The following is an 11,412-nucleotide window of genomic DNA, read 5'->3' on the forward strand; positions in this document are numbered from 1 at the left end:
CACTACAGATTGGAGGTTATCCTCTAGTGCTTCTGCCATTTCTTTAGATATGTGTTCATTTGTTTTCCTGTCGTGTCTGTTATTGAATGTGCTGTCGTCAGCATATATACCCATCTCACATGCAATTTTGTCATGGAGGTCATTTATGAATATTAGGAATAACAGAGGTCACAGAATAGACCCCTGAGGCACTCCTGCATCTATATCATATTGTTTAGATGTACGACCGTCGAGGACAACCTGGATTTTTCTCTTATCTAAGAAGGATTTAATTATGTCATGTATTCTTCCAGTGATACCATATAATCTGATTTTCCTGAGAAGACCTTCATGCGATACCCTGTCAAAAGCCTCAGATATATCTAGATCTACCGCTCTACCCTCCCCCGCTTTGTCCAGTAACTGGTATATACGTTCTGAGATTAGAGTTAAGATGTCTGCTGTTGAACGGGCTAGTCTAAATCCATATTGTTGGTCAGTTAGAAGTTTAGCATCTGTAAAGTGATGGACTAGAGCTTGGTTAATTATTGTCTCAAATATTTTGGCGAAAAGTGGGAGGAGGCTAATGAGGCGATAATTTACTGGGTCAGTTCTTTCGCCAGAATTCTTTAAAACTGGTACCACAGAAGCAGCTTTCCAGCAGGCAGGAAAGAAAGATCCATTAAGGCATTTGTTGTAAAGTTTGGAGAGAACTGGAGCTACTTCAGCGGAGCACTTTTTTACTAGCACAGCCCTGTTGAAATCAGGTCCACATGCTTTTGCAGTGTCAAGATTTCTTATGATAACATGCACCTGACAAGGGGTGATTTTCATATATATATATATATATATATATATATATATATATATATATATATATATATATATATATAAAGATAAAGATAAAGAGAGGGAGAGAGAGACATAGAGAGAGGGTGGGATAGAGAGATTGAGGAAGATTATATTACCAGACTTTCCATATTCAAAGGATTATCACTAAGGACCAAAAATATCTTGTCTAAATATCCACAGATAAGCTTATTTCTTCTTTATTAAGATCTAACGTTTATACCCACTCTAGAGAAGAGAACAGAGAGAGAGAGATAGGGAGAGAGAGAGAGAAAGAGAGAGAGAAGAGTAGCAACCCAATGGCGGAGGTCTGAACAGAGCTGAAAGGGAAAAACAGACCAAATATCAATGTCTCATGTATGATATGAAAAGAAACTGGAATCTTAAGGAGATATCAATCATACCAGTTATTATAGGTGCCACAGGACTTATGAAGAAGAACTGAAGTTCTACCTAAATAATATTCCTGGTGAACCAAGTTCAAAAGAGATCCAGACAATTGCACTTGAGGGAACAGCGAGGATACTAAAAAGAGCTCTCGGTTGGTTTCAATAAAAAGTAGGGCAATGTTGGCAGCTGGTTTGACTGGCCCACACCCAGCATTACAATCTTCAAAGAAAGAAAATGAAAAATAAAAAAACAATTATCGTTAGTTAGTTCTTGACTGTGACGTAGTATTATGCGTTTTACATCAATTGGCGTAATGCTTTGTCTGGGGCGATTAGTGTTTTAAAAACTCTCTTTAAACACACTACGCGCCCTATATATTGTGGGCAACCAATTGTAAGTCTATTCTTGTTTCCTCCGTGTGTCACAGCTAGAAAAAAATCTTAATTTCTTTCGCGTGTTATTTATTACCAATCCTACTTTTAGAGAATCTGTCTGGGTTCCTCATCCATAGAAACACCTCCCTTCCCCCGTCATCATATGCCTCGCTTCTCATCGACTTGAAATATGCTCATACGTCTCATACACCCCCCCACACACACACACACGCACACACATTCATCCACACACATCCACGACGGCTACTTTCAGTGGCATCATTTTCTAGAATTTCTTTCGAAGCAGGTGCGTCCTGTCTCTTCTGTATCTCTCCGGAAACGGCGTTGACCAATTGCCGAGGCGAGAATATTTAGATAACATTTTCTTCTCGTCAATTTGTAATCGGTTTGACCCAACAGGAACCTAGAAATAAAAAGAACAACGCCCCCACTCAACGATGCGATAAAATAAATATTGTTCACACGTACACATACACTTATATATATATATATATATATATATATATATATATATATATATATATATATATATATAAAGCTGAACTTCTGTGTGTGTGTGTGTGTGTGTGTGTGTGTGGTCACGAATAGGCTACTATATGGTTGACTATTATAGAAAACTGATCACATATAAGGATAGAAGATGTATCGAGACACAGAAATGGGTATGTTTGATCTGGTAGAACGGAGGTTCATTAAAATTGTGGGGTCTGCGTTCGCGCCTGGTCCACAAAGTATGGAAATAAAAAATTTAAAAATTTAAAAATTAAAAAAAAAATGTTTACAAGTGTTTTTTATATAGATGTACATAATAATACTTTGATAACTATGTTTTAACTTAAATAGGGATGGTATGATAAAATTGTGGGGTCTGCGTTCGTGCTTGGCCTCTATAGAATGGAAATAGGCACAAACTTTAATAAAGAGTTTTCATATCTATCTGCGTAAGTATACTTTGGTAATTATGTTTCAGTTTAAAGAAATATGGTATAATAAAATTATTGGGTGTTCGTTCGCGCCTGACCTCCATATCATGGAAATATGTCACAAAGTTTAACAAGGTTTTTTTAATATAGATCCACAGAATATTGTGATAAGTGTTTCAGTGTGAACAGGTATGGTATAATAAATTATGGGGTTTATCTATTTTATTTTTACTTTCATCATATTTTGCATTGGTTTTGATACCCCCAAATTCGAAGCTATCTCTTTACAACCCTTCCTTTTCATAGTCTATCATACTTTTATAAATCAGAGTCGATTTTCTGTAGGCTGTTTTTGAACCCAGTCAACAACGGGTACTTTAGCTAGTACATATATATATATATATATATATATATATATATATATATATATATATATATATATATATATATATATATTATTTTAAAAATATTAATTATTATTTCGAAATTATTATTTAACATGGGAAAAGTGGGGTTTAAAATAACTTAAACGTAATACAGAAATGAACGATGTAACAAAAAAAGCAAATATATCAAAATTTGAATATAACTATAAGTATTATGGTACCTGTTCAGTACACATTTACCTATAAGTATGGCCAACCACTTATAATTCAGTAACTGTAATTTTGTTTTAAAAATAATCAGTTATATATATATATATATATATATATATATATATATATATATATATATATATATATATATATATATAATCATAAAACTCAAATAACCTTGTAACGATGTATATAACCCACTTTCCGGTTTATGAAATTCGGTTGTGCATGCTCGCATAACCTGCGCACTGAAATATTAACGTTATTATTTCGAAATTATTATTTAACAATGGGAAGAGTGGGGTTTAAAATAACTTAAACGTACCACAGAAATGAACGATTTAAAAAAAAAGCGGACAGTATTAACAATTGTTTATTTGTATAATTTAAACGCGAAAAAAAAAAAGAACAATTGGGACGCTGAAATATTAACACTATTATTTCGAAATTATTATTTAACATGGGAAGAGTGAGGTTTAAAATAAACGAAAAACAAAATAACAATTGGGACGCTGAAATATTAAAGTTATTATTTGGAAATCATTATTTAACATGGGAAAAGTGAGGTTTAAAATAAACAAAAAACAAAATAACAATTGGGACGCTGAAATATTAAAGTTATTATTTGGAAATTATTATTTAACATGGGAAAAGTGGGGTTAAAATAACTTAAACGTAATACAGAAATGAACGATGTAAAAGAAAAGCAGATATATCAAAATTTGAATTTAACTAAAAATATTATGGCATCTGTTCAGTGCACATTTACCTATAAGTATGGCCAACCACTTATAATTCAGTAACTGTAAAAAATTTTCTTCAAAAATAATCAATTATAATAAACAGAACAACTCAAAAATCTATCTATATTCTTTTTTCATTTTAATATACTTTCATAGAAATGTTTCTGTTATGTCAAAAAGGCACTATTTCCTTCACGTCACAAGTGTCGTGCTCATACATGAATTCCATAGCTAATATAACATACTGACCCAACGGGACACGGGTAGTCTAGTATATATATATATATATATATATATATATATATATATATATATATATATATATATATATATCCTGATATCTGCAAGTATATATATATATATTTATTTATTTTTATATATTTAACTTTTTATAGTATAATCTAGGTACTTTTAATGTATATATGTAATAAAGGTGTTTTTTTTTTATTTAAGCTCAATAAAAATGGATTGCAATTTAAAGTGATTTAAATATAATTGTGGTATTTGAATTGTTTCCAAAGTGTATATATATATATATATATATATATATATATATATATATATATATATATATATATATACCCGACTGTCGTTTGGGCGGTCGTTTTCGATCCTAACATGAGATAGTTGCTTGTCTAGCCGCACTGATGAGCTGTGAAACAGCGAAACACTACTGTATGTGGATTATATATATATATATATATATATATATATATATATATCAACATCGAAAAATCGATTAAAATATAGGTCGATTTATAAATTCGAGTATTAAAATCAGAAAGTTCATGGGTACTATAGGCAAAGTTCGTCTATCACGCGCTACACTAGACATTATACCTATTTACAATGTCTCCTCACGAGACAGAGTTAGACACCAGAGTCGTTTTTTACAGTGGAGAAAAGGTACAAAAATAAAAATTCTCTCAGTCGTGAAGGATTTCTCCTCCACGGAAAGAGAACGAGAAATGGAAGTGCCGCATCTAAAGAACAGATACTACACTTTGATTTTGGCCAGAGATTTATTTGCTCCCCCACCAAGCAAATTAGGCACAAGACCGATTTTTAATGTGAGTAGTGAAGGGGAAATGGGGACCAACTCCCCTGGGAGTAGGGGAGCTGGATAGTGACAATTGGTATGAAGGGTTGCCCCTACATTGACCAAGGTCATATATGTAGGGTTGCCCCCACATATGGTCTTTGCTTGCAGTATCTGTTCCGACAGATATTACACTTTGATCTTGGCCCGAAGGCCATTATAACACATTTCTGCTTTTCTCGAATGCGATATTATTTATAGTAGAGTGATGTGTTCTAATGTATTTGCAGACGATTATTCTAATCTTTATAGGTGTTGTTACAAGATGTTTCGATCAATTATTCCTCTGACCTTCGTCGGGTGGTTAACCGCAACGGGATAGGAATGCTGAATCTCTTAACTGTACATTAGGTAATTGTTGCCTTCCATAGTTGGCGTTGTCTCACCACGTTTTGACCAATTAACTCTCTGGTTGGCTTTGGGTAGGATTGAAACCACTATCTTCAGACAATGCTCACTTGGAACCGAAGAAACTCAATACCTCTATTCATGCGACTCGGACTCTGAAGGTCAGAGGAGAGTTGACGAAGGCCAGGGGAAAGTTGACCGAAACTTCGTGAAACAACAACTATGAAGATGAGGATAACAGCCTGCAAATAAATAAAACATAATAACATACATACATTTCATATGATGTATATATATATATATATATATATATATATATATATATATATGTGTGTGTGTGTGTGTGTGTGTGTGTGTGTGTGTGTGTGTGTGTGTTTCTTCTCTACAGTTATATCAATACAACTTTGTTTCTGTGTGTGAGTTCGTTCTTTATTAACTCCGAAAAAGCTGAACAGATTTTCTTTAAATTTTACAGAACTTTAGTATATGTCTAGGAATAATCTCGGTTAAGTTTTGTCTCAGAATATCCTCGATAATTACCGATAATTGATAATCGAAACCGTTATTTTAATTTATCTATCATCGGTAAAGCTATTTTTTTCCATGTTGTAGCTTAGCAACAATAATAGAACAACGGGCCGTGAAAATTCTACTGTCAGTAATTTGATAGCTTTTTTTTAAAAAGTTTTTTTGTTTGTTTGTTTCTTTTTGCATGACGTGGTCTGTAGGTTCAAACTCCGCACATAAATTTCTTAATTTTATTTTTCATTAACTGCAAAGAATCCTAAAAGACTTGAAAATTTACGTGTTCTTTTGCTTTTTGTTTTTGTTTTTATCTTTATTTATTTATTTATTTATTTATTTATTTATTACATGATGTGGTCTGTATGTTAAACCCCCGAATGTAAATTTCTTCATGTTTTGTTTTCATAAACTGGAAAGAAGTTTATATAAAATAATTTTATAAAAGAAACAGTAGGTTCTCTAGAGTGAACAACATATATCTTTAACTAAGTTACTGCATGGAGGAATGTGAAGCTTCTTCGCGGGCGATTTCACGGATTTCGATTACAATAAAAACATAGACAAAAAAACTCTGTCCCGTGGGGAGGCATAGTAAATAGGTACAATAAAAACATAGGATTGTGAAATATTCGTTGATCATCATTCAATCCTGGGCAACGTCGGGTACTGCTTTTCTCTTCTTTTTATTGCTCGATCCCATTTGACTGGAGATCGACTTCTCTTTGGGCTACTGCACTGTCAGGAAAAACAATTTTCCCTATTTCAGCTGTTTTGAAGGCTTTCCAATCGGATTATATGCACCGTCACGCTGGACCTAATTTTGGACTCCATTCTCTCTAAAAGAGCTACTTTCTCATTTCGGATCAACTTAAGAGAATTTTCATGCAAGCTGAAATATTATGCACGGTTTGTTTATATATATATATTTTTTTTTTACATAACCAACATTTTTTTCACATCTTTTCGTGACAATTTATAACTACAATAAATTGCGGTTTCACTTAATTCCATAACTAGCAAATTCTAGCATTGCTACAAATATAATTTGCTGATTTCTTTATGTCCTCTGATGCGGAGACTAACAAGAACAGCATTCTTTGAAACTCCGCGGAATAAGGACTTTGTCAATTGTTTTTTGGAGTATTCAGTCAAACAATAAATTTTGATTGTAAAGTTCAACTTACAGTTTTTATTTTCTTTCTCTCATATATATATATATATATATATATATATATATATATATATATATATATACAGTGATCACCACTTATCAAGGCCCGGAAGCCACTCAGGGATAAGGGTTATTGCAAGTACATTACGTTAGTGTGGAGATTTGATGAAATGTTTACTTAAGGGGGCAGTTCATTAGGAATTTTTAACATTGGACTTGAAGACATCCAAGTTGTAGTCCGGAGGGAAGCAGGCAGACGGAACAGAGTTCCACAGGCGTGCAGTTATAAGAAAGAAGCTTTGTTCATGGAATCCGCGTTTTGATTTAGGCACAGATATAGAGTGGGGGAAATTTTTCACAGTGGATTTAGCTAGACGGGTGTTTTTCGTGAAAGATTGGCGAGGGAGGACCAGAGATTGGAGTTCAGACGAGCGTCTGCCATGGAAATAACGATAAAACAAGGACAGGCTCGCAACGTCTCTTCTGTGGAAGAGAGGTTGCAGGGTAGAGAAAAGGGCATCCCCGACTAAACCACGAAGTCTATTTTGTACTCTGTCAAGGCAGGATAGGCTGTTTATAGCAGCTCCTGCCCAGATATGGCAACAGTATTCCATTTTTATTTTTTATTACCGTTTTATCTGTTTAGTTACACATGTTTCGGTTGCAGGGCCATATCTACGACCCAACAGCCTCGTCAGACCTTAAAGAATATTTTCTGTAATGTCTGATGAGGCTGCTGGATCGCAGATATGGCCCGGCAATCGAAACGTGTAACTAAACCGATAAAACGATAATAAAAAATAAAACGCATATTTGCTCTGCAATAGTATTGAGCACTCTTTTCAGGTTTTTACTAATTACCATTTTTGCTATATATATGTGTGTATGTGTGTGTGTGTGTGTGTGTGTGTGTGTGTGTGTGTGTGTGTGTGTGTGTGTGTGCGCGCGCGCACATAAGAATATGCATATATAATTAGGATCTTTTAATAAAGGAAGATAAACTTTGACCTCCCGCCTAATTTGTTAACCGTTGGCTGGTCTTCGCGTTGTGGCGGTGGATGTTGATAGTGGAGTGCTCGATTCTTGGTGACGTCGGAGGTAATTAACCAAGGTAGCAATGCAAACATTATGTTTTATATTTCTTTTTTCTTCTTCTTTTTTTTTTACAATCGGAGCAATTTAAAGTGAAATTAGGTCCCGTTGATACGGGCAATTATCTTTTCCTTCCCTAATCACCGCGTAGAATAATCATTATTTAATCAGTACAAAAGAAAAGGAAAAAAAATGAGCTACCAATTATGAAAATCGTCACCCACAACCGGGTCACCAGCAGAATTGGACCGATGAACCTTCGAGCATTTTTTTTTTTTGTGTTTTGCTTTAATTTACTTTAAACATTTAAATGCATTAGGTTGCTGTAAATTAGAGCTAATGCATACAGGGGGCGTAATAAGTAGAAAGTTGAGCAGCAAGATCTTTGTTCCCATTACATTTAAATTTCTGCGTGTTGTATTATTTTATTATTAGAATCCTTTGAGATGAGTAATTTTTTTATTTATTTCTTTATTTATTTACGGACTGTTATCCTCATCGTCATGGTTGTTGTTTCACAACATTAAGGCCAACTATTCTTATAGCCTTCGTCAGATGGTTAACTAGGTGTGTCAGAAACTTCGTGAAAATATTGAATAATTCGACCCCCTGTCTTTCTAAGCTAACTACTCGAAAAATGTAATTCAAACCCTATTTTTTTCAATTAAAGGAGCAAGGACCAAAGATTCATTAAAAAAAAAACACGAAAAAAAAAAAAAACAACGTGGTTTAAAAATAAAGGTTTTAAACTTCGGACTTTACAGATAAATTTAAAAAAACACTTCTGTTTTGGTTTAAATTTGAATATATTATCTATTGATCTTTTATCTTCAATTTGTGATATATAAAACTTTGGTGAGTAAATTAATCATTTATTTTTTAATAGACATTTCAAAATGGGGGCGTGAATTAAAAAAAAACGTTTGTTTAAAATATTATATTCGATTTATTGGAAAGAGTATAAAATTTCACATTGACCCTGAAAATGTCGTAAAAATAAAATCAATAGAAAAATTTTGATAGATTTTTAAAGTTTAAAAATTGAAAAATACTGAACTCGTAAAATTCAATTAATTTCATTACTGTTTTTTTTTAAAATAAAATAATAATATTTCTATTACTTTTTATACAACTTTAATAGTTTATTTCATCCAAATCAGTGAACGTTTTCAGTGTCATGTCTGCTTGAGGGTGTGCAAGTCGCTGGCAGGGCTAAAAGTCATCTTCGGGCACATGGACTTTTAGTGACTGAGGGAGTGGCTCTCGTCTGACAAGACGTTGCAATCATCATATATGTATGTACATGTTTGTATGTATGTGTATATGTGTGTATATGTGTGTATGTTTCTATATGTTTGCATGCGTGTGTGTATGTATCTATGTATATGTATCTATGTATATGTGTATGTATATGTACGTATTTATTTATCTTCTCTACGGAACGTTAGACACGCGATTAAGTGTGGATTTGGTGAAATTGTTTGTATGGAACGAACTGGATTCGAACCTGCCATGTTCAAGTTTTCAGTCCGTGTCGTTAATCACTTAGTCACTGTCTTGTGTGTATGCGTGTTGTTTACTGAAATTTTTGAAAGTGGGCCAAATGATGCAATCCCCAGACACAATAGAAAACACAAACACTAAAAAGTATAAAAAAACAAAAATGTCGACATAATAAGGCATTCTTCAGTGTAGGCCAAAGTCACACTTGAAAGAAGAGAGTCGCCATTTTGTATTGCCACTTCCGGGACAAAAAGTGAGCTCCCACTTAAAATAACAACCGACAAGTGCTTATCTTACCCCCCCCCCCCTTCTGTATATTCCTATGTTTTGTTTTTGTTTGTTTATTTATTTGAATTGCGTTCGTTTCGAACACGGCATATTGCTACTGAAACGTAAGGAGCTGCACACACACACACACACACACACACACACACACACACACACACACACACACACACACACACGCACACACACGCACGCACACACACACACACGCACACACACGCACACACACACAGACACACACACACACACACGCACACAGACACACACACACACGCACGCACACACACACAGACACACACACACACACACACACACACGCACACAATATTTCAGCTTAATCTGAAAGTAATTTTCGAGAAACTTTAATGTGCAGTAATGTCTATAGAAGTGAGAATGTGTGTGAGAGGACAATTCTCAACCTATATACTCCATAATTTTTTATCTACAGACTTGAAATTTGATATAAAGGGTATTCAGACGCATGGCAAAATTTTAATCGAGTTTTATCCGGGAAAAAGGAGTCAAAATTGAAAACTTGTTACGTAGGTGGGGCATCGGATTTTTATCTGCTTGTCAATTGTTTCACGAATGCGCATGCGTGGATCGTTCCGAAATTCCTTATATTAAGATTAAGCCGGGTTGAACACTTTTTTAAGCTCGTATCAAGTTGGCCTGATGGTTATAGTACTCGACTTACTCTCTTTAGGTTTTGGTTTCGATCTCAGCTCGAGAATATTTTTTTTTTTACTCCCAACAAGTGATCTGTTTAGAAAAAACATAATACTCGGATACACATGTCTCAGTTTCTGTATGAATTTAAATACATTTATGCGTACATATTACGACCGAGCAACGCCGGGCGGCCTGCTAGTGAGTATATATACAGGGTGGCCGAAAAGTCCCAGGACACTGGCCGAAAAGATGTTCGAAGTGCTTTCACAGAAAGATTTGGAAAGCCCGCGCCATCAAGAAGTAATCTGTATCTGTGGGAGAAGAAAGTTTTTGAAACAGGTAGCGTTCTGGATCAGGCAAGAAGTGGCAGGCCTGAAACATGAAAGGAAACGCGTGCTGGTGTTCAAGAATCACTGCAACAGTCTCCCAAGAAATCCACCAGAAAACGTTCTGCTGAACTTGGAATACCAAGGGCTACCATGATGGATCATATGAAAAAGGACTTGGATGTCAAAGCTTATAAGCCATGTGTATAGTGTCCTGGGACTTTTCGGCCACCCTGTATATATATATATATATATATATATATATATATATATATATATATATATATATATATATATTTGTAGTCATCGACATACCGTCCTGTTTCGTTGTATCACAACTCATCAGTGCCGCTAGACTAGCATCTCTCCCAAGCCAAGGATTGAACCTAGGAACGTCGTGTTGACAGTCGGCAGTTCTCCTACTCGACCATGGAATCAACGCCCATAAATAACTCGTCGGAATGTCTATTTAAATAGACACCCGCCACCAATTTATATATATATATATATATATAT

The 11,412-nt window shown here is 34.4% G+C and overlaps 1 long non-coding RNA gene across 1 annotated transcript in view; it reads right to left on the reverse strand.

Moving 5' to 3' along the window:
- Positions 1–1,822: 1,822 nt before the first annotated feature.
- LOC145260693 (uncharacterized) overlaps positions 1,823–11,412 on the reverse strand; it is a 123,412-nt gene continuing 113,822 nt past the window's right edge. Inside the window, exon 2 of the long non-coding RNA XR_013864360.1 lies at positions 1,823–2,016. This is a non-coding gene — a long non-coding RNA (uncharacterized LOC145260693). The remainder of the gene's footprint in view (positions 2,017–11,412) is intronic.

This window comes from Euprymna scolopes, chromosome 36, assembly GCF_053919585.1.
Source record: "Euprymna scolopes isolate OS-2025 chromosome 36, ASM5391958v1, whole genome shotgun sequence".
NCBI classification, from domain to species: Eukaryota; Metazoa; Mollusca; class Cephalopoda; order Sepiida; family Sepiolidae; genus Euprymna; species Euprymna scolopes.